At 40.8% G+C, this 23,389-nt stretch overlaps 1 protein-coding gene and 1 non-coding gene across 13 annotated transcripts in view; one reads left to right on the top strand and one right to left on the bottom strand.

Moving 5' to 3' along the window:
* clasp1a (cytoplasmic linker associated protein 1a) overlaps positions 1 to 23,389 on the top strand; it is a 93,320-nt gene that overhangs the window by 9,459 nt on the left and 60,472 nt on the right. The gene's annotated exons all lie outside the window — the stretch shown is intronic.
* On the bottom strand, positions 23,136 to 23,262 carry LOC121907857. Its single transcript, XR_006099097.1, has one exon. It is a non-coding gene; the product is annotated as a U4atac minor spliceosomal RNA (small nuclear RNA).

Below are 23,389 nucleotides of genomic sequence, written 5' to 3'. Positions count from 1 at the left end.
GGTGACCATATCCTCAGTTGGGGGATTGGTTTAACCGTTTTGTTTATTCCCTTACACAAAATGATCCGTAGCTGTGAGCTTGTACAGGGTGAGGTGGTTGTGGGCGTGCGGCCGGCGTTGCTCATCAAAGGGGTTCACTATATTTTGGGCAATGGCTTGGCTGCTAGCCGTGTTTGGGTTGACGCTCGTCCATCACCTGTGGTTACACTCTGTCAGGATGACGCCGTTTCTGACGAGAGCTCCACTGTGTTAACCGGGAGATCTTTTCAGCCTGTGTGTGGTCACGTCTGACAGGAAATGTGGTGACGTCAGTTTGGAGATTCCATCTCTGTCTGTTTTGCTGCTGCCGGTGTCACACTGTGAGCTGTTGCAGGAGCAGCAGAGTGATTCCTCTCTAAAAGATATATTAGACCCTGTTTTGTCTTTGTGCAGAAGGGGTTGTTGTATAGGAAATGGGTCACTCTAGACAATGACTTTGTTGGAGACAACTATTAAATTAATTAGCATCTACTTTGATGATCGATTAATTGTTTTAAGTCATTTTTAAACAAATAAATGTCCAAATATTCTGAAAGGCTTCTCAAATATGAATATTTTCTCGTTTCTTTAGTCTTCAATGAAAGTAAACTGAATATATTTGGGTTGTGCACAAAACATCACATTTGAAAATGTCACTCTTGACTCTGGAAAATTATAATGGTCATTGTTCACTATTTTCTGACATTTTATAGACCAAACAATCGACTGTTTGAGAAAATAATCGGCAGATTAATCAATAATGAAAATAGTTGCAGCCTTAACAACACTTGTGCTAAATTCCCTAAAACCTAGTTTGGCATTTATGTACTGCAATTTCTTGTTACTTATCGACTGACATATACAGTGATACTGATGTATCTGCAATAAGCCTGGCTGATTTATCTAGCGGTCCAGCTCTAGTTAGAACCACAATATTTAAAAAAACATGCTGTTTGTCAGATTTTCCTGAAATTTAATGGAATCATGTTTCTCGTTGCACCGTTGTGCATTTAGGCTTTTTTAAATAACAGATGACAAGTACATTGCATCTAACCCATACACTTCACACTACTTAACTACCAATATGTTCCCAATGTCCCACATTTTTCCTAAGTTCAGCGTTACTCATGGGGTATCAAGAGTTAGCTAGTCCAGGGTCCTGTTCTGATAAACAGTAGTTTTAAATTTGAGTGAGTCATGTGCATAAAAGATCGTATCATCTGCATAAAAATAGATATCATTAGTCTGTGTTGGAGTGCTAATATCGTCTATGTAGACAATACTGTTGTGTATCTATCACACCTGAAAGCTGTGTCTGCATTTGAAACCATGTTTGATTCAGTGACTATAATATCTACAGATTATATTTATTTTCAGTCTGCTTCCAACTCCATTTGTGCTGTAGGAGCAGACCCATGTGCAGTGTCTGTCTCCCTCTCACATCCACAGATGCCTTTAGGAACTTAACATGACCACCCCTGCCTCTCATGCACTGTGCCGGGCTTCTCCTGGTGCTTCAGTCAGCTCCGCTATGAGTGTTGGTGAAATGTGTCTAAGCTTGTGTTTCTCAGACTCTGGGCAGGGGGAACGGCGCTGTCTATGGGGAGCCATTGAGTGCTCGGTGCCTGGGTTTATTTCCTGGTCTAGAAATGGCTTTGCTTCTGTTGCTTATTACTGTAATTGTTTTTGTTTAGGATGGTAATGCCATTACTTCACACGTCTCCTCCAGCGAAAATATGTAAGCTGGGATTTCCTCCAGTCCCTCCGCCACCCTCTAAAGGATACGTGGGTATAGCTAATGGATGATTGGATGGTTTCGGGAACCAAACAGTTTGAGAAACAAGATGAAAAAGCTGCCTTTAGTCAAGTAAAGCAAATCACAGCTGTCAGATTGTAGGGATGAGTTTCATGTGTGATCTTACAACTGAATCATGGCGGTACAGTGCATCAAGTCAAGGTGATTTGGAGGAAACAACCGCAGAAAAAATGAGAATGGACAGAAATATCCAATGCCTAGTTTGTATCAGGCTGTTTGTGGCTGCAGGGAGGATTCGACCAGCTGACATCATCAAAGACCGGACGGATGATTAGTTGTAAAGTAGTCAAACACACACAGACGGCTAAACGCTAGCGGATGCAGCTGAACAACATCACTTTGAAGTCGGTGTCGTAAAAGGATGCTTCTATTGCCCTGTAGGGAAATATAATGTCTCAACAGGATATTGGACAGTAAATAATGTGGCCTGTATGGCAGGAGGCCCACCTCCCTCTGGCGACAGTTTGAGTTCTTACATTTGTTAGCTTTCAAATTCAGGTTCAAGTTAAGTTTACACAGCAAAGGTTTACAGTAGGATGATGTAATTTAATTTTCAGGACATAACGATGCTAAATGTGGCTACCTGGAACAATCAGGCTATTGTCCCAGGTAAGTCATTATGGTAAATGGTTCATTTTGGGTCTCCTTGCTCTGTCTCTCTCGCTCTCTCGTCTTCTGTTTTGTCTTTCGTTTTGCAAAAATAGCATAAATCAGGCGGTTGCAAGAAGCACATTTATCTGTAAAGTCTGTTTACTTTTTGAGGTTAGAAGAATCAGAAGATCGGTGGTTCGATCCCCGACTCTTCCTGTCTGCATGTCATAGTGTGCTTGAGCAAGATACTGAACCCAGATGGTTTTACCAGCACCTTGCATGGCAGTTTGACACCATCAGTGTGTGAGTATGAGTGTGTGAATGTGAGTGTGAAGGGGTGAATGATCAGCAGAAACACTGTAAAGCACTTTGGGTAAAAGTGCTATATAAATGCAGTCGTCTTCGTCATGAAACTGACCCTTTGATAACCCACCACAAACTGCATAAATTAATTTTAAATAAAGAGAGACCTGATGTGAAAGGAACCCAAACCCAATAATCAACCTTATTGTTCCCTCTTGTCTGTATATTCTTTCATTGACAGTCCACTCTCAAAAACAGGCATGTTTCAGCCCATACATATATAAAAGAAAGAATATTCTTTGTCTAACTTTCTGCCTGTATTGTTTTATGTTTTTGTTCTCACTGCTGGAGAACAGTTTCTAAACTGTGTCAGGCCCACAGCTGGTCCTGGTTCTGCATCGCTCTGCTGTTTTTTCCTGCTAAAAATAAAATAAAAATGAAATGAAATTAAATCCAGTCCTAATAGACTCAATCATTTTTAGATTTGATCCAAAATTGCTGTTGACCTGAACAGAACAGAACAGTAACACCGACAACAACATGACGCATCAACAATTAATGAGCAGCTATGGTGGAAAAAAAAAAAAAAATAGCAATACATGTCATGTTTTTCACAGCTCAAACTCTCCATCTGGTCTCAAGAAACACATTTTTATCCTGCGATGATTACGACACATCACATGTTTAGAGCGGTCTGTGAGTTAGACGTATTGATACAGAACCAATAGAATCGGGTCCAGGGCTCAACTTGCATCCCGGGTCTCTGTTACAAGGTACTGAGTGGATAATAAAGACCTTTATTGACTAGAAGTTTTTACACTTTGAATAAGACTGAATTCCTTTGTGCTAATTGCTGCAATGCTTTTTATTTTATTGAGCTTTAAACTTCAGTTAAGTTATTTTAGCTTTTATTTTGCGAGGTGGCGGTTAGCTACTGTCTCCTCACAACAAGGAGTTTGTGGATTTGAATCGACTGACAGGCGGGATGTATGGACGGAAATAAACCGAGTGGGTGTTAAGTTTGTCTGTCTCCCCGTCTGTGTGTCTCCCTCACGGTCTTAACCTGATCGATAACGTTTCTCTTTCATCTACTGCGTCAGGACGTCGTGGAGGTGTGGGAATAAAGCGTATGTGTACGTCTGCAGTCAGTTTGAATGACAGCAGCAAAACCATAGAGGAGCCTCTGTAACCTCTGTCCAGAGCTTGTGCTAATGCTGTGGATTAATCAACCTTGGACAGCCCTAGTGTTCAACAAACACACATACAGTTGTGCATACAAGAACACACTTTTCCTGCTGCGTAGTTGATTCTCTCGACTCTGTAATATGATGCAGAGTAAACTGGATTTTTATTTCTCTTAGTGGAAAACCGATGGTCTTGGCAAAGTGGCAGGAAATCTTTAGAAGTGACATATTTCACAAATTATATGTGTTTACAGTGTCAGCCCACGTGCTTGTACAGCAGGTAAACTGGTGATTTCAGCTCGACGGGGGGGGGGGCGGGGGGGGGGGACTTTGGATCCTCGGCCGGTCCCACCACGTTAAATGTTAATCCTGAACCATTTTAACTTTGTGGCCTTGAGAGCGCAGCGAGATTTGTGCAGAGCTCAGAGGAAAAGCTGCACAGAGCTCTGCTATACTGAAGAAGGAAAGCATTCACAAGAGCTTGTGTGCTCGGCTTCTGCAATGACACAAAATATAAAAAGACGTGTGTGTGAGTGAGAGAGAGAGAGAGAGAGAGAAATATGGGAGGTAGGGGTGATAGTGGGAGGATTAATGGCTAAAGTCTGCAGTCAGGAGGTTTCTGTGTGTGTTTGCAGGAGCCATGCATGTGTTATGAGTGTTGCTGTGCAGTTGGTGATATACTGATAGAATAATATTTCTTGTAAACTAGATCATCTGAGATCTTTTGTTGTTAGATTTGAGTTCTGATGACTGGTTTCATTTTCAGTCTGTGTCTAAATGAGTAACGTGTCGTTAAACCTGTTGTATAACTAATCTGTAGATCGTAATCGTAATCGTAGAACAATGTGTAAAGCATTCAGGTTGTCGTTTATCTTAATACCAAATATGTAATATATCTGGGAAAGCTTGAGCTTTAGTTTTAGTCTTATGCCACTTTTGAAAAGTAGCTCTGAAATATTAATTAGGTTTGACTTTTATCACTTGAAATAGTCAAAAATGAACCTCACAGAGCTTTAAGGCTTTGGGTTTGATAAGTAGATACAATACAAATGCTATTAAACTGATCTCATATTGATATTTTGTGGTCTTAAACGTTGCATCACAGCAAAGTGATACAATTCTCTGATTTTATTTGACTATTCTTTTAATTTTGGTCATCATATACTGAATATTTAAAGATATCTTGTGTTACTAAATGATCTATTATAGTGTTTGATCATAAATATTATATTATTTAATTCAGGCCTGCATGTGTGGCGTGTCGGGGAGCTCGCGGGTTAAGTCTGGGATTATCGGCTGGAATTAGTCCTTTTTGCTGCAGACACAGTGTCGCAATAATTGGGTTAAGCTGCAAAATTCAATGTAGGTCTAAACAACGTCGTTGCTCCACCAACGGTCACGATGATGTAAATTATGTTTACGTCAGAGAAACATCGTTCAATCAACCTGATTTCCAACTAAATCGAATCTTATTTTGAAAAATATATGAACACATGTTTGTGAGCGACTAAAGACTAAAATAACAACTTAAAAGACGTCTGTAACCTTTTGTTGGTTGAGTCTGATTAATGTTGACAACCTGAAGAGCAACATGATGTATGAAATGTTAATTAAATGTATCTGACACCTTCAATTAACAGCTGTAGCCGACTGTACTTCACAAGATACTTCCTGCAAATACTGAAGGCTCTGATTCAGTCATCAATTAAAGTTGATATGATATGAATCAAAGTTTATCTGGGAGAGTCGATGATGTGATCAGCTGATCATTTCTGTAGAGAAGTAGGTCAATAAGGGCTCTGTTGGTCCCTGTTGATCTCTCGTGGTTTTGTTACAGATTGATTCGTCTTTTTATTCTCTGAATACAAACACCAGCTGCAGAGAACAAGCGAACGTTTATTTAAGCAGTTAGTGAATTCATGTTAATTAGCTACAGCTGATCCGATCCGCTGCAACAGTTTGCTAAAAACGAGAAGCTTTGATAAGTTTTCTTTTGATCTTTGCCAATAAAAACACAAGTGAAGAGAGGAACCCCACGCAGACGCCGGAGTTCACTTGATCTTGTCAATTCCTCATTGAAAAATAAGAGAGGGAGAAAAGAGATTAGATATAAATCTAATCTCTTGTGATAATAGTGAGCTGTGCAGGGCTGCAGGAGCAGAGGTGCAGAGTATAGCTGTGTGTTTGAGTGTGTACATCCAACAACAGTGGAGCCAGCTTGGCAACAGGGCTGCGCCATGATGTAAGTGACGCAGCAATGGATAGAGAGGGAGGAGCAGAGAGGAGGAGGAGGAGGAGGAGGAGGAGGAGGAGTGCAGACTGAGTGTAGTGATGGACCTGCTGCTGAAGCTTGGGCAGCCAGTTAAAGCAGCCAGCACTCCTGGATGTTTACCAACTGTGTTGTTTTTTGCTGTTTGCAATCCTGCTTCACTCTCTCCTCTTCTTTCTTTCCGTCTCTGCTCCCTTTTTTTCTTCTTAATATGTTTTTATTACTTGTCTATGATGCTTCACCCTCCACACCTCCTCCTCTCTACCTGCTCCACCTCCTTTGCCATCTCTTTCATTTAATTCAATCTCTTCTTCTATCCTGTTATATTTCAATATTGCTCTGTGTAATTGTCTGCCACCATCATGGTCACCAGCAGCAGCAGCAGCTGTAAATCCCCCAGTTCCTGATGATCCCTCCTCCCATCACTGCCAGTAACAGTCTATCCAGTGGTGGGACCCTCGGTGGATCCGACCCCAGAGTCATAATCTGCTCTCTTATTTAATCTGCTCAACACAGAGTTAAGCTAGCAGTTTCATTTTGTCAGATCTCTGCATGCCATTCGACACATGTGAGCATTTTACAATTATGTATTTAAAAAAAAGGTAAACAGGCGTGCTCTCCCTGTCAGTCGTCCCTAAATGCTCTCCATGTGAATTGAATCGGCAGTTAAAGAGCGTAACTGTCACACAACGGATGGAGGGAGGAGATAGAGCGCTGAGGGCGATCAGGGCGGGTTAGTGTGTCTCTGCCAGTCGACACTCTCGTTACACCACGCTGAGAGACGAATACAGGGCCGATAACTCTCATTACGTCTACGCTGGTGCCACAACAGGCAGCGCAGTCTCATGTCCTGAGGTGACTGATGAATGTGTTTGTAGAAGAGTCGGATAGATGCCCAAACCCTCCGAGGTATCAGACAGACAGCGTTCACAGGGGAGAGGAGTGTGTTTACATTCAAATCTTAATATTTAAGCCTTTCTTTACTGTCAATCAGCAATTTAATCTCATGATAGAAAGGTCTTTCCTGAGCAGGAATCACTTCCTTGATCTACTGGAAAGAACATCTGCAATAAAACATATTTAAAGGACGTAACAGTGGGAAGATTACAGATGTTTGTGGTAGATTAATCAGATAAAAAAGCAATGAAACCGAGTCATTAGAGGAATGAATTGAATGTCTGAGTTTGGATTATTTGGCAGCAGTGAATAGGTGAAAATTTGAGTCGATGTCTTATTGGATGGCGGGTTTCTGTAGGTCGTTCCTTTGCAGGTCAAGTAGAAAAACCAATTGAAATAGAAGCAAACTCGCACACGTCATCCTGCTTTAGCTCTGCTGTTACATATGTCGAGGTTGAACAGAGAAGAAGAGGAACTGAGAATGAAAAGAACGTATAAAAATCATACAGTTTGTTTTTACAGGCCTTTCTGAGCTAAAAAAGCAAGGAACTGTGGGTCTGAGGAGATAGATGCGGACATCTGATAGGCAGCAGTTACTATACTTTCCATTCTAGCAAAATATAACGAACTGAAGGGAAACCACAGTCTAGACTGATGTATTGAGTCAGTAATGATACACAATGGAAACGATGGTAGGGTCTCTCTCTCTCCTCAGCTACTAATAGAGCTGATTGTGTGTGAATGACTCGCAATGAAGAGGACAAAGGAATGAAATGCAGACGTGTTATAGTCTTATCTTACTTCATGCACAACTGGCTTCATCTATCTGTTAAAGTATCGGCCTGTTGTGACTCATACATGCATGTAGGTGTACATTTACAGAAAGAGACACATGTGATATTTGGCACCCGGTGCACAAGTCTGGTATGTTTATTATTATTATCATTATTATTATTATTATTATTGTTGTTATAGAGAAGAATCTCCACGGCAACTTCAAATCAGCTCCTTTTACAGTGTTTTCTAGTTCATTAATCTAATTGTATTTTCTTTGTGCGTAATAAGAGATGATGATTGACATAAAACGTTTATTACAGTGATGTTAGATGTGATGTTTCTGCATGTTTCAGCTCGTGCTGCTGCAGAGCTGCAATAATAAATGATTAGTTGATTGACTGAATATTATTGGTAATTATTTTGATAGTTGTTCAGTCATTTTCTGAGCAAAAATAAATTCAAATAAGCTTTATTGGCATGCCAGAGCAGAAACCTACATTGTCAAAGCAGAAAATTATAAACATTGACAGATGATTAATAATTATACAATAATATGTAAATATAATATTAAATACAATATAATAAAAGGCATTTTTACAGATGTGATCACACAGAAACATTTACTACAGAGCTTGTTTCTCTCAGATTATGACTAGATGTAATATATTTTGCAGCTATTACTGCACTTTTCTCCTCCACATACATAGGAGAGTTTCTGAAGATGAGGGAGGTGGATCGATTCAGGATATAAATGATTATATATCTTTGTTTGTTAGACTCTGTTTGCATTCAGTTTAGACTCGTGCGGCGTTGAAAGTGTTGAAGTCTGACCCAGCGAGACCGCCGACGTGACTCTGGCACTTCTTCAGACATGAGACGACATGTTGAATCACCGTTAGATGAACCTAAAGGACTGCACGTCTGAAAGAGGTGGTCATATTATCTAAGTTGTCCCGCCTTATTTGGACCGAGTCCCTCTCCCTTCAGGAGGAAGTCGCAGCACATTACAGCTGTGAGAATAGAGACCTTTTACTCTCGTCTCGGATGTGTCGTTCAGTGTGTAAGTGTGAACAGTATGTGTCGAAGAGAAGAAGCTATAGGCGCCGATCAGCTGAGCGTCTGTGTGCGATCAAAGCGTTTAACATGCCTCTTTCTGTGTGAAGGCATTGTGACCAGAATAAAGAAGCGTTATAGTCTCTTTTACTGTATGTTCTTTAGTGATCTGTGCAGACTTCCAGAAGAAAACTCTTTGCTCCTGAGCAACATAAATGCTTCCTCTGTGTCTCTGTCTGTCTACATATGAACTCTGTTACCTCTCAGCTCTGCCTGAACCGTGCTGCATCACTCCCTTTAGATTGTAAATCTCTCTCGGGTGAAGGTGATATATTATATCGGCTTAGAAAACTGATTGCTCCTTATTCATTTAATAGCAAATATTTATAGAGGGGGGGGATATCTGTATCTTCACAGCCTGGTATTCCAGATTTCTACAGGAGAACCTCCTCCTGCTACCCCGTCTATCTCTCAGTCCAGACACCGATGTCGTCACCGTAGCTCTCTCCTCTCACTCTGTTGTGGCTCCTTTTGTGTTGCAGTCAGGCACGTGGCGTCGTCCTGTACGGCAGATAACGCTGCAGACTCTCCTCAAGCGACTGGATTACATCATGAGTGGTGCAGCAGCACCCAGTCCTGGTCTGGCCTGCCAATCCAGTACTGCTCTGCCAGATCTCCCTGAGCGATGAAGTTGACAGTCAACAATGACTCGTCCACTTCTGTGATCTGCCTCCTACCTGCCAGACTGGACTGACATTCTTGGTAGTGGACCAGCATACAAGGGTCTGGTGTGGAGTCAACAAAGAGGCCAGACGGGTTGACTTAAAAGACGAGGGTGTGGTGTTTTGCTCCGGGTGCCAGTGAGATGATTAAATACGGCCCAGGAATGCCAGATAAATGAGTTTGAAGGCTTATCAGATGTCAGAACACGTCGTTTTATCTTCTCGTTGTTGACAATCAGAAGATTAACATCAGAATTACACCTTTAGATCCGTCACTGAAGTGTTTCCTCTAGGATTTTTTTCCAGAGCTTTTGTTCCCATTTGCTCACCAGTCAGCTGCTCGACGAGGGCAAAGTTCACGTGGTTTGTGTGTTCACTGTGATGTTTCTGTATCAAGTGTGAAATTTCAGCAGTGGCGTTCACCCGCTCCGCTGTTTAAAGCATGCACGAGGAGGAAACACTGCTCTGTATTTATGCGCATCTTCGGGTCGAGCGAAACACGAGCCGATACGCGGCCTGTGTAGACAGCTGTGATTGATTCAAATAGAAGTGTGTCAGTTTGTCAGACGCTCATGAGACGGACGACAGAAAACCACGACTGACACACTTTCATCAACAACAAGAAGCTGTTAGTGAGGACTTAAGTGCCCCTCCCCTCTGGTCATGAGTTACTCAGACAGTTGAGACATTCATGTTGTGTTTAGTACTGATAATAAAAATAATCTTTGTTGTCTTAACTGTAAATGCAAAGTCACATATTTGTATATCAGTCAATAACGTGTGCTTGAGTGACACACGTTGCTCGAGGGTGCTGCATCCTGCTGTGCACCCTCAGAGGAACGTGTGATGAGACAACAGCACCGTAACACTGCGTATAACACTCTTCTTTAAATTCTAAGGAGCGTTTTCGCCCAGTCAGTCAGTCGTCCATGTCATTTTCCATGTCAGCCCGTTGGGGCACTAACACCCGTATCATGTTATCAGTGGGGTTGTTTGTTCTGCAGAGCCAGCAGAGCCAGAGAAGGAAGCCACTGAGTGGATTGTGCTGTAATGTGCTCCGTCATGGACCTAAGTGAGCGTTGTGAAATGTGCTGCGTCATGGACAAGAGACTGTGTACAATACAGAAACGTCCCGACTGCCTTCATATTACAGAGACATGTGCTGTGAGGAAGTATTTATTCTTTATATACATTCATTTGTATTTGACACACATAAAGTAACAGTTAGCATAGTAGCTATGATGCTAACTAAAGAGACAGGATCGCAACATTCACACTAAAATGAAAAAGTGCTGCGTGCGGCGTAAACCCATCGACTACAATTACCATAAATCTGTCATTTATAATTGATGCTACTATATCAGTTACGTGTCCTTCGGTGTTGTTATTTATACTGCAGCCGTATTGGATTTCATGTGATGACAAACGGTATGCACATGAATAAAAAAAAAACAAAGAAATAATTCAGTTTCAATCTCTAGTTTCTTACATCAGACTCAAACATCAACGTGCTTCTGATATGCTGCTCACAAGCTCCTCTCTGGTGCATCAGAGTGGTAGGGAAAAGGGGCGAGTGAGGTTATTTGGGGAGACGGAGGCCTTTTGTTCGAGATGCTCATGGTTAAACTCTGTAGTCTGACTTCCTCGCCTCTTTCTCTGCTCTTTATCCCCAGACAACACAAGTAGCTTTTGCTGGCTGTTTGCTGACGTTATGAGATATCACCTTGAAGATATGAAGCTTAGTTTCATTGGTATTTGTTGTTGTGTGATTGCTTTCCTTATGAATATTTAAAAAAAAAAAATCTTTGTACCTTACAGAGCATGTAAACAAGCGACATCAAAAGCCCTATTCTGTAACATCTGAATCTGAAACATTGATTTAGTTCATCTAAGGTGACCACACCTCACCTCATTTTAAACACAATAGTCGCTATGATTTCTTAGATGCAGTCCACACAGGTAGAGTATTTCCTCCTTTGGGGTTTTCCCTCCAGGCAGCCGTACACATGACTCCTGCAAGACTACTGTCACAACACTCCCTTATAATAAATGCCGTCTTTGTTCTTGATTAGTTTGGATTCGCTTCTCAAAAGTAAAACACTCAGTCTAGTATCCAGTGTGAGCTGTATAAAGCGGAGTAACCTACACGCTGATGAATCGATGAGGAAGAAGGATCATCGCAAGGACACTTTTAGCTCCGTAACAAGGAGTGTAGGGTTGTGAGCAGCTGGTAGAGACATGATTAGACTGAATAGCAGCTGGATATGTTAAGAGAATAAAGCTATACGTGACTGCACGACTTAAGAACCAGCTCTGAGAGAGAAAAATGTAGTTCAAGTATTGCAGTAAAAGTCGTGGTTTGGTCCCTCTGACTGATATGTTATTATAGATGACATCATCAGATTATTAATACTGAAGCATCAGTGTTAGAGCAGCTGCTGGAGGTGGAGCTAGTTTGAACTACTTTATATACAGTTAGACCATAAATCAGAATAAAGCAGCTGTCAGCAGGAGTCTTTACTTCTTACAACAAACAGAAAGGTTGTTTTTCTTTTTCACCGCAGCACGACTAAATTGTTTCAGTAATAGTTTTGGCCAAGGAGCCGTTGTTGGATGTTTACGTTTTTCAAAATGAAAGACCAAAAATGTTTTCTTTTTTTTTCTGCTGTACTGAAATCGTACTGAACTGTAACACCCCTAGTCAAGACACAAAGACGTAACTTTTTTACTAAAAAGACTGCAGCTGTGGAAGATATCCACTTTATTTAATACATTTGTCCTCAAAACAAGGACTGTGGATTTTGTCCCCCATCACTTATATTGTAAGTACATTATGAAGGAATCTTCTAATGGTCAGTATGAGCAGGAGGAATGATTACAGCAAGAGTTCATATCGGCACCTGACTGTTGTTTTAAGACAGATATGAAAAAATGTGAACCTTTCCTTTAAATTAGTCAATTAACTTTCACATAAGACAAAGAAAAAACAGCAAATTGTCAGATTTTTGCTTGAAAAACGACTGAAACAATTAACCGATCATCCGAGTTGTTGCCAGTTAATTTTCTTTTGCTCGACTAAGTGATTAATCAACTAATAATTGCAGCTCTGATATCACGATACAGTTACGATATCCAGGATTAAACATAAAATAATCAAACTGCTGTTGCAAGTAATGAACTGAGTTTCACTGTTACGTGTCAAACAGAAAGTTTAGATACAGTTCAACTCAGAATCCATCACAACATACATCTGTAGAACAATAACATGATAAGATCATAACAACACAATATGATTTTGAGATAAATACCAAGCAAATTACACCACATACATCATATTTGAAGTGATATTTGTTGTTTAATTGGCCATAATAGACTTTATATCAATGACATAGTGTTGATGTGGTTAGTCTCACATCTGAGACATTTGCAGATGTTATTTGACCCAGCCTCGATTTGCAGAAATACCACCGAAAAAAAGAAACCGTACCCACCAGCATCCCCCCTTGTCCCAGTAAATAACTGGTAATCTGTTCTTCTCTGTGACCTTTAACAGTCCTGAACAAACTACCAACCTCCCAGTTGTGTGTGTTGTTGTTGTTGTGCGTAAGCAGTCTCACTGTGACATCCTGAGTCAGCTGTCTCTCTGCCTCTATGTCCAGTTGTTTGTTTGTTTTCAAGTGTGTGTGTGTGTGTGCGTGTGTTTGTACTGGTGCTTATTTATGTGTGTGTGAGAGAAAGTGACAGAGAAATGCATGTAGTGAAAAGCGGTCACAGTGTCCGCTGTGACCCAGCCGCTCTCTCTCTGTTCCCTACATTCAACATCAATGTGTGTGTGTGCTCAAAGGTCACCACAGCATTTGTATAACACTTTCATCAACAAACGTGTAAATGCTGACCTGTCCAACCGGGTTTAGATTATAGTTGTTTCACCTATAATAGTCGGTACCGCATCTCATCTTTTGTCAGTGTTTTTTTTTTTTTTTTTTTTTTTCTTGAGCGTGGTCAGTTGATGCCTCGTTTGCTGCTGCTGCTGCTGTTTATAGTCATCTGCCCGTGGCAAACGGGGACTCATGAGCACCTCGGCTAGCGTCACGGCCCGTCCCGTGGTTGGCGTCTGATAGGCCACATCTCTACCTCTAGGACACTGCTGGAGTCGACTGCACCCAGGCTGAAAAATAAAGAGATACTTAAATCAGTGTTTTTAGTTGCAGAGGAAGAAAAACAGAGGCTGGTGTTGCTACAGCTACTGTAACTAGAATATCTCTTCAGAGTTTTACAGTTATGACTAGATTCAGCTTTGTTTACAAGGATCTGATGCTAATAATATAGGCTAGAGTGAGCACATGCTGCATGAAGAGAAATTTTGTAAATAGAAGCAGGTGAGTGCTGGGGAAGCTCAACTGCTTCTTTAAAGGACAAGTTCACTATTTTTCAAGTCTGTCTTAAAACAATAGTCAGGCGCCCAAATGAACAGTGAAAGAGGTTTTTCTTGCTGTAATCATTCCTCCTGTTCATACTGACCATTAGAAGATCCCTTCATAATGCACATACAATGGAAGTGATGGGGGACAAAATCCACAGTCCTCCTTTTGTGCAAAATTGTATTTAAAAGTTTATCTGAAGCTAATATGAAGCTTCATCGTCTAAATGAGTCAAATCAAGTAGATATCTTTCAACATTACAGCTCAACAGGGAAACACTGTCCGAGGAAACGCAGAGGGAAAAGAGGGAATTTGATGCTAAAAAGACTGTAAATGTGTCAGATATCCACTTGATATGACTAACTCAGACTGATGAAGCCTCATATAAGATATTTAGATAAACTTTAATGCATTTTTGCACTAAATGACTGAATGGACACACTGTAGATCACTTACTTTGGAAGTGCATTTGAAGAGTATAAACAGGAGGAATGATTACAACGAGGAAAACCTCTTTCACTGTTCATATGGGAACCTGACTGCTGTTTGAAAAATTGTGAACCTATCCTTAAGAGACACATCCAGAGAAAAAGCTCCTATATCTGAAAATGAAAAAAAGACAACATGGTAGGAAATTAACACCAGACATTAGTCTGTTTCTAAATTTTACATTTACCTAGCAAGATAATGTGAGCTTTCTGCCATAAAGCTCATTTGAACTTTAAACATCTAAATTTCTGTCATAACTTTGTCTGTGAACAGTTACCATGTCTCCATCTGAACTGACATCATCTGCTTTTTTTTCTCTGTGTTTAAAAGTTTTAAGTAGAGCATAACTAAAATTTACTGTCTGTTTTCTCAGCTTGGACTCTAACAGGAAGTGTTACTACACACAGGTTACCACTGATCCATTTTAACAATGCCAGCAAGTCTTCCAGCTTTCTCGTAAACCAAGTTTTACCTCTTTTTGTTTTTCCAAAAATTATATCGCAGGCTCGTAAGATTGTCATGATTGTCATTGTCGTTATCAAAACGCAACGAGGATCATCAATTAGCTTGAAGAGGCTCATGCTGACTAATGCTGCATCATCTACTTCTACCATTCAGATCACATATTCCTCCTAATCTTCATCCATCCTCTCTCTTCCCTTCTCTCTTTTGTAAATCCTTTCTCTTTCTAAGTCTACACCTATTCCTGTCCTCCTATCTGTCTCCTCATCTGTCTTCTCACCTCCTCCTCCTCCTCCTTTTCTTCTGTGCTTTACTTGTCCTCCTCTGTTGAGAAACAGCTATTTGCCGTAGCAGAGGTATTTGTTTACTACTGTTATCAGATGGAGCTAATGATAGGGCCGGGACTGCACATGATGTGTGTGTGTGTGTGTGTGTTGAACTGCGTGTACATGCATGTGAGTGTTCTCGTCAAACCATTATACAGTCTGAGCAACACTCCTCTCCTCTGTGTTGTGTTCAGGCGTCAGGAGAGACTTTGTTGAAGTCTATACTTATGTAGGGTTTGGGTTAGATTTTTGTGTGCAGCCGTTTGGAGCTTAGACACATTTGCGTCAGTATAACACCCGGAGACTACAGAGTAAATTTAGAATTTGTGAAATATCAAATTGTACAGTTTTATTGAAACTATATTTAATAGTCCATTAACAAGTGTGTCACATCCAGCATACCACAGCCGCCCTCTATTCCAGAGTCGATTTGTTAACACATAAAAGCTGCAGAGGCAATCCTCATCACTCCACTGGCAGATGTTAGGATGTGTTTATGGGATATGTAGATGATATTTATGGATGACAAATTAAAGGAAATGGAGATACGTGGAATGCAAATGCTCACGCAGGGCCTCATGTGTTCATCGGCTGGTTTGATGAGCTTGAAGATGACGTGAATTATTTGCTCGGGGCTTCAAAGTCACCAGCAGAGGGTTGCACCAGCTGTTCTGCAAGTTCTAACTTGGCCTGGTTGTAACTTAAGTGTTTACTAAGTGGAGATTTACGCATCATTTAATTAAAACCGGTTGCACTCATGGATGTGTTATAAGAACTGGATACCGGACCCAAAGATGGCGCCTATTCAGTCGAGTGAAAATTGCTCGTCTGGCGCATGAGCCAAAAAAGTTTCTAGCTTCTGGGTCATGCGGCCGGCTGAATATGTGCAGTAGTGTTTCTTTCGCTGGATCCGCCCGCAAGTTCCCGCTTGATTCATAGACGTAACACTGGGATGACATCATTGATTCACTGGGAAAAATTGGCAGCAAGGCTGAGTGGTGGTGTGGTATACAGTTATTTTAATACATCCATGGTTGCACCACATTAAGTGTTTCTTACGTAGAGATTAGTTGTTACTAAATATTTATAGCTGCTAACTGCCAGGGCTAACTGCTGAGTAAGCTAGCTGAATGAACTAAACTATCGTTAGCTTGCTAATATCTGACCTATTTAGATTAGAGTTATGGCAATAACATTAGACTAAATGACCAAATAACATCAGTTAGCTTAGCATAATCAGATATTTCCCTCTCACTGTAAACTGAATACTTCTAATTCTAAAACACATATTTCTTCAGTTATGTATATAATAAGACAATGTCACTCCTAAATTCACAAAAAGATATGTTTATTTTACGTTTCACTACACTAAAACTGTTTGTGTGATGCTACAGTTACTTTCTGTTTACATAGTTGGTTGCTACTTATTGGACAGATGTTTCCTAGCAACCAATTTACACATTACTAAAGTGTTAACCAGTTAAGAATTTCTTAAGTTTTAATGGTTCAACCTGATTGAGTAAATTAGCAATTTGAAACTAGCTAGTAGTTACTAAGAAGAACTTAGGAAACACTTAACGTACTTAACGACTGGTGCAACTCAGTCCAGATTTCAACCCTATTGATCCTTTGTTAAGCCCCGCTCCCTTAGTTACTGTTACTAGGCCTTTCAAGCCTTCCAGAGTAGCATGCAGCATGTATAGTTTGCACTTCATAATGAAATGAACACACACTATTAAATTCATTCCTTACTTTTTCCAGTCTTGTGTTTTTGGTTTTGGACTCTAACTAACTGCTCGTACTACATCCACTTAAAGATGTGGAGAAATCCAAAGCTTCACAGACCTGCAGAGTCAAGTTACGGTTACTAAGCCATACGATTTAAACAACAAACAGTCAACTGAACATATAGCACATGGAAGATTTTGGACCACTGTGTTATGTTTTGGATGAATGGTGTTCATCCCTCCAGTAGACTTCCACACACTCGGAGAAAACAAAGAGCACTGCAGCAGTTCTTCACTACATGAAGCTCAGAAATAAATAAATATGTACATTTAAAGTTGAACAGCAGTGAGAGGGAGACATGCATCAGTATCAGTAGCAGTATGTCTGGAGGAGGATTCTCCCATTTCAGTGTTTTCGCTGCTGCAAGTCAAGCGTGAAGCGTCGTCTATGGAGGAAGTGAACCGGAACAGCGATGTGTGTATTTGTGTGTATCTCCTAACTGTGTGTCTGTGTGTGTGCGCTATATTAATCTCCGCATGTATCTGTGGTCTTAAAGTGTGCTCTGTGTTAGCGCTGTGGGGCCTTTCCTCATAATGACAGTTTACTGTACATTCCACCATCTCGTTGCCACCGTGCCTGAGGTCCTGAGCTCAGCTAACTGGAGCTGAGTCACTGTGTGGTCACTGCTGAATAATCACAGCTTAGGAATATGATAACACTGCTGCTACTGTCTCCAAACGCTGGCATAACGATATAATTACTCATCTCATTACTAGTTAGAGGATCCAGTGCGTGCTAGGAATTGTTTGGATGTGTGCAGCCTAACTAGAATAAGGCTGCATTTGAACTGGGGAGCTCCCAGTATGCATTTGTGGAATAGTATAACAGCAGTGTTGCTAGACAGATTTTCACTGTGCTGTATTTTCTTTTTATATCATTGCATCACTTGCAAACTTCACTGATGAGTTCAGTCTACCTCCGAGCACTGTTTTGGAAATGTTAATTCCAGACAATAATAATCCTCTGGTCTGTTGGATTAGCCAGGTGGAAGTATTGTTAATGAAAAAATGACATCAGTGTGGTAAAAAGAGAAACACAAAGGTTTGATTTAAAAAGCCTTTTCACCCTCAAATCTGCCCGACTATTCAGATCCACACACTAGCTGAATGAGTCTGGTTGTTCAGCTCTACAGGTAATCATTAAATCACCAGACACCTACAGTCAGTTAATGTTGAAACATACCGAGACTCTTTATGAGCCTATTCTTGAGCGAGGTAATAAACTCCAAATAGTCACGCAGCTGCTCGATGACTCTGGGTGACTGTGACACCAGAGTTGCAAGCAAAAAATGTGTTTGATTACTTTTTATACCTTCAAATAAATGTTAACTAAGATGATACTTTGGCAAATAGTTGCACAGAAATGAGCTTCAATGTTTTTGTTTCTGCCACAGCAGGTTAATCTGTTCTGTAAATGTCCTGTGTTCACATTTGAGAAAAAAATCAATAGGTAGAAATGTATATTTTAAAGTTATTGGTCTTATGTAAGGCTGCAACTAATCCAAATTCTGTGAATATTTTCTGTTTTTTTTTTAGTCTTCTATGACATTAAAACTGAATATCTTTGGGTTGTGGACAAAACAAGACATTTGAAGACGTCACACTGGACTCTGGGAAACACTGATGACATTTTCACACACTTTATGGACTAAAGGACTAATCAATAAATCAACAAAATAATAGACAGATTAAACGATAATGAAAATAATGGTTAGTTGCAGCCCTAATCGCTAACCTCTAGTCTTATGAAGGTGCTGTGCATATACCAGTCACTTTATCTTCCTGGACAGATGCATTATTTACATACAGGCAATCAGAACATGTCATTGTAAACTGTATTTGCATAAAGCATTAAGAGTCACCGTTCACTGCTGTGACAGAAACAAAGCTCGTCAGCAGCCTGTGACGAGCACAAAAGAGGCAGCCTGTGAGCCGCAGGAGCATATTAGCTTTCTAGCTAACGCTTCCTTCTTATTTACATGCATGGACACATGTCTCGTGCGGTGGCTCGGTGAACAAGCTACCACGAAACATTCAGCAGGAAAAGGTGCAATGCTGAGGTGCAAGCTGAATACTGCAGCTAATGCTAGCTAGCACTTTGAAAAGCTTAAAAATGCAGCTGAAACTTAGCTGTTCTATGGACTGCAGATTCAGTCCATAGTCCAGACAAAGTCTAGGTTCATGCACATGACTGAGACGTCTGAATCCAGGCTGTACTGTGCAGCAGAAAGCAGTGAGAGAGAGAGAGAGAGTCAGGTATGCTGCATAATAACAAGGCAGACAGCAGAAAACTGCAGCTTTCTGTGTTTGTGTTTCATGAGCTCATTTTGGAAGAGTTGTCTCACACACTTTGTTCTGTGTAAACATCTAAACAGTTTTGTTTATCTTTTTGCAAGCTTAATTTGAGAAACGGAGGCTTTTTTTTGTATTTAGGCTACTACTGGGGCTTGAGACGGCTGCGTGTGTGTGTCTGTGTGTGTGTCTGTGTGTGTGTGTGTGTGTGTGTGTGTCTAGCTCCACTCCCTGTGGAAAAGGACAGCATACCCAGCTGTTCTCTTGACTAAGAGGAAATCACTGCAAAGATGGCAACATGTTTCTGTATGTGTGTGTGTGTCTATGTGTGTTTCTGCACTTGTGTCTGCTTTTCTCTTCGTGTGTGTCAGTCTGTGTGTGTGTGTGTCAGTGTGTGTGTGTGTGTGTGTGTGGTGTTTCCACTGGTAATGAGATGACAGGCTCGCTAGTGAAGGGAAGAAGACGAGAGAGAGAAACCCTTGATTTAATTTAAAGGCTCCTCCACATCACAGACAGATGGAGGAACAGGCTGTGGCCCAGTAGTTCTCAGGACGAACGGGCACATGTGTTTTTAGTGAACTGCAATAGATGTTAGCGGGAAATCTAAACCCACTACACACATTTCTGGAATAAGCAGTCCTTCTGCATGTTCCTAAAATCCATTAATCTGGTCAGATCTGTTAATATAATAATGATTTGTTTGCTGTATGCAAGGTTGGAGAATTGACCTTTCCTTTCCTATTCAGCCATTCACGACATAAACACAACCTTCAGCAGTAATATAACCATTAAGTATGATACTTGGTCGGCAGCCAAAGGCATCAGATACTCTCAATTACCAACAACAGGCAAATTAACCAAAATATCAACTTGTCATGAAGCCACAAAGAGACAAGAAGCAGCAGGTTGTCAAATCTTTTTTTCAGTAGAAAGCTGCAACATAAAGCAGTGTCAGAGGTGTGAAGATGTAACGTGGCAACAATATATACATATATATATATATATATTTATATAAATTTCCAACTTGGATAATGTTTCTGCTGACTCTTAAAAAAAAAACAAAAATACACACAGAAAAAAAAAAACTGCAGTTGCCCAACTGGAGCTGAATATTTAAATTACATAATCAGTGCAAACACAGCCAACAGCTACAGTGAGAAGCAGGAGACGACCTGCCTGAATGTGTCTGAACACAGTAAAGTTTCAAGATTGAAACGTGTGTGTTGTTAGTGTTAGATTGATTGATTTCTGATTAGATAAGAGACTGAGATGACCTTTAGTGAGATAATGTTACTGTGTGATATCATATGATGATCATTGTGTATACTTTTCTCTAGCTCGTCAGTCAATCAAGCAAGAAAACCTTTTTCTACAGAGATCATATCACTCCAGTAAGATTTCATTGATGGTTTTGATCATCAGTGTTTGGATCTTTTGATTATTGATTATTACTAACTGTAATCCACTGCTCTATCAGAGATCCTGAGATGATGCCTCGCTGGTTGTTCCTCAACCGAGGCTTTTGAAAACAATGACGCAGACACTCACGTCGCTTCCTGATTGGGTCTTATCAGTCACAACGTGTCCTTCCCTGATTCGTCGTCACGCCACCTATCACATGACGACTCCCGTTCTGTGTTTCCCGCTGCCTCGACAGCCCCATTTCAGTAACAGTTTCACCTCGTCGTCGGTCCGAGCAAAGAAATCTCTGGTCTTAATTTCTGTCATTGCTGTTCTTCCTCCGTAGTGTTTTCTGCAACCAACCGCAGAGTAGATAATCTACTTCCTGTTTACAGCGGCGGCACGTGCATTCCCAGCGTATGTGAACGGTCACGCGATATGTGTTTTCAGGCGTCTGAAACGGTGCTAAAACGCTTGTGTGGATGGAGATTATTTTGGTTTTAAAACACCGTTTTAAAATGGAAACGTGTTAGCGTGGACGTAGTCTAAACTAAAACAGCCTGAACTGAAAGAAAGAGCCAGTATAAGATAAATAAGGAGTTCTGAGTTAACTGTAAATCATGCAAAGGTATTCCAGTAGAGCCCCAGAATATAAATATAGACCTGGAAATGTGCAGAATACGTCCCCCCTTTTTTAATATTCTGTATCTGCTGATGCAAATACACAATCTCTGCTGTAGCTGACCAAACTAGATAAGAGGGGGGGAGTAGAGATGAGGACTAAGCGTGTTGGGCAGGAGGATTTGGGAATTGGGAAGGGATGATGGTCATGAGATTTGGGTGCAGAGCCTTGAGGGGGGTTGTGTGTATGTGTGTGTGTGTGTGTGTGTGTGTGTGTGTGTATTTTGGGGGGTCCGGATGAGGATGACTATAAGAGAGAGTTAGCCATCTGTCTGTCCTCATCTGCTCTGGACTGTGCTGTTATTCTCTAGTCTTTCCGACGTTGACCTCAAATTCTTCACCACTCAAACACAGGGTGCAGTTGTTACCACGGTCCCTTTGTGACTCAACTTCCCCAGTTCAAAGAGAGAACCGTGTTTACCTCTAGCTGTCGCTCTAAGAAACGTTAGGAAGACCTCCTGCGTCGACCTTTCCCAAGAGAAGCTGAACCTAGATTTGACAAACTGACAAGTTTTTTTTTTTTTTTTTTTTTTTGAGATTTACACCATTGTTAAACTCAGCTGATCCCTCTTAGAGCTCTCATCGAGTCTTTGTTTGGGCCCTGTCATCAGTCTAATTACTGTAATTCCCCCCCCCCCACAGTCAGAGAACAAAGGGACTGATCTGAGGATTAGGCCTGTAGACACCGGGCCCTCTGCCTGCTGGGACACACACTACCTGCTCCTCCAGTGGCAGCAAGAGATTTGGAAAAGTGAGAAAATGTAGCCCCTTTTTCTAAAGTGTTGGCTTTTTATCATGCAGACATGGAAGACTTTTCCATTAATATTTCTTACGCCTTCGTTCAGGCTTGACAGGACATTTACAGAAAGAGACGCTAATGCTCACATGATATTTGGAACCTGGTGAAAGAGAGAGATCAGTGCATTTATTTGACTGTAGAAGCTTTAATTAATAGGACACTTTCCCCTGCTCCTCACAGTAAATCCACAGGATCCACCGCTGCTGTCAATTTCATCATTTAATGTTATTAGAGAGTGATTTCTGCTGCCTGTCTTATGAAGTCTGACATGCACAAGCATTAAATGACAAGACATTAAGTTTCTACTCTCCCACTGATCTGATATGAGAAGTTCAATCTCCTCAACGCCTTAGAATTAACTCTTTCAGTGTTTCCTAGTTTATGAAACCAGCTTCAATAAGAGATAATGATTGAGATCTTACATTTACACTGATGTTAGAGGGCAACACAAGACGTGCGTTTCTCTCTGCGTGTTTTTACATCAAGCTGTTGCAGCCCTTCGTGTTAATCTGACAGCATTCAATTCAGACTTGTGCTGTTGAAAGTGATGTGGTAACGTGACAGCTCCGACCTCGTAAGAAGTGACCCAGATGCTTATTCAGACATGAGACTGACATGTTTAATTGGCATGGTTAAAAGGTCTGATAAGGGCTTTTGTTATGGCATAAAATCAAAATGAGTAGAAATTTACCATGCTGCCTATAAAGATCAGTCTTGTACATGCTGTTACTGTATTGTTTTAGCACAGATCTCTTGTCATGCTGCTGTGGTGCCACAAGATAGCAGCATTTGATTCTCTATATCAGTCATGTTATCCCTCTTTCTTTTATTTTTTACAGTTTTAAGAGTTTCCAAAAATTGCACCGTATTCTGAACAGAAGTTCAGGTGATGCGTAAGTGTTGTTATGGTGCTAGCAGGGCTACTCTCACTACACGTTCATTGAGCAGCTCTCTCACCCCATGACAAGGAAAGATGGTGTGGGTGTGGCCTGTGCATTTATATCAGTGTTTGGTCAGAGGGTTTTCAGTCATGGTGCAGGAATGAAAATGTTTTTTTTTATGTGCTACTTCAGTCCTAACGGTGTTATCATATGATAACAT

The sequence above is a fragment of the Thunnus maccoyii genome, chromosome 11 (genome assembly GCF_910596095.1).
Source record: "Thunnus maccoyii chromosome 11, fThuMac1.1, whole genome shotgun sequence".
NCBI classification, from domain to species: domain Eukaryota; kingdom Metazoa; phylum Chordata; class Actinopteri; order Scombriformes; family Scombridae; genus Thunnus; species Thunnus maccoyii.
Note: the sequence above shows the minus strand (reverse complement) of the source record. Positions and strands in the feature narration are given on the sequence as shown.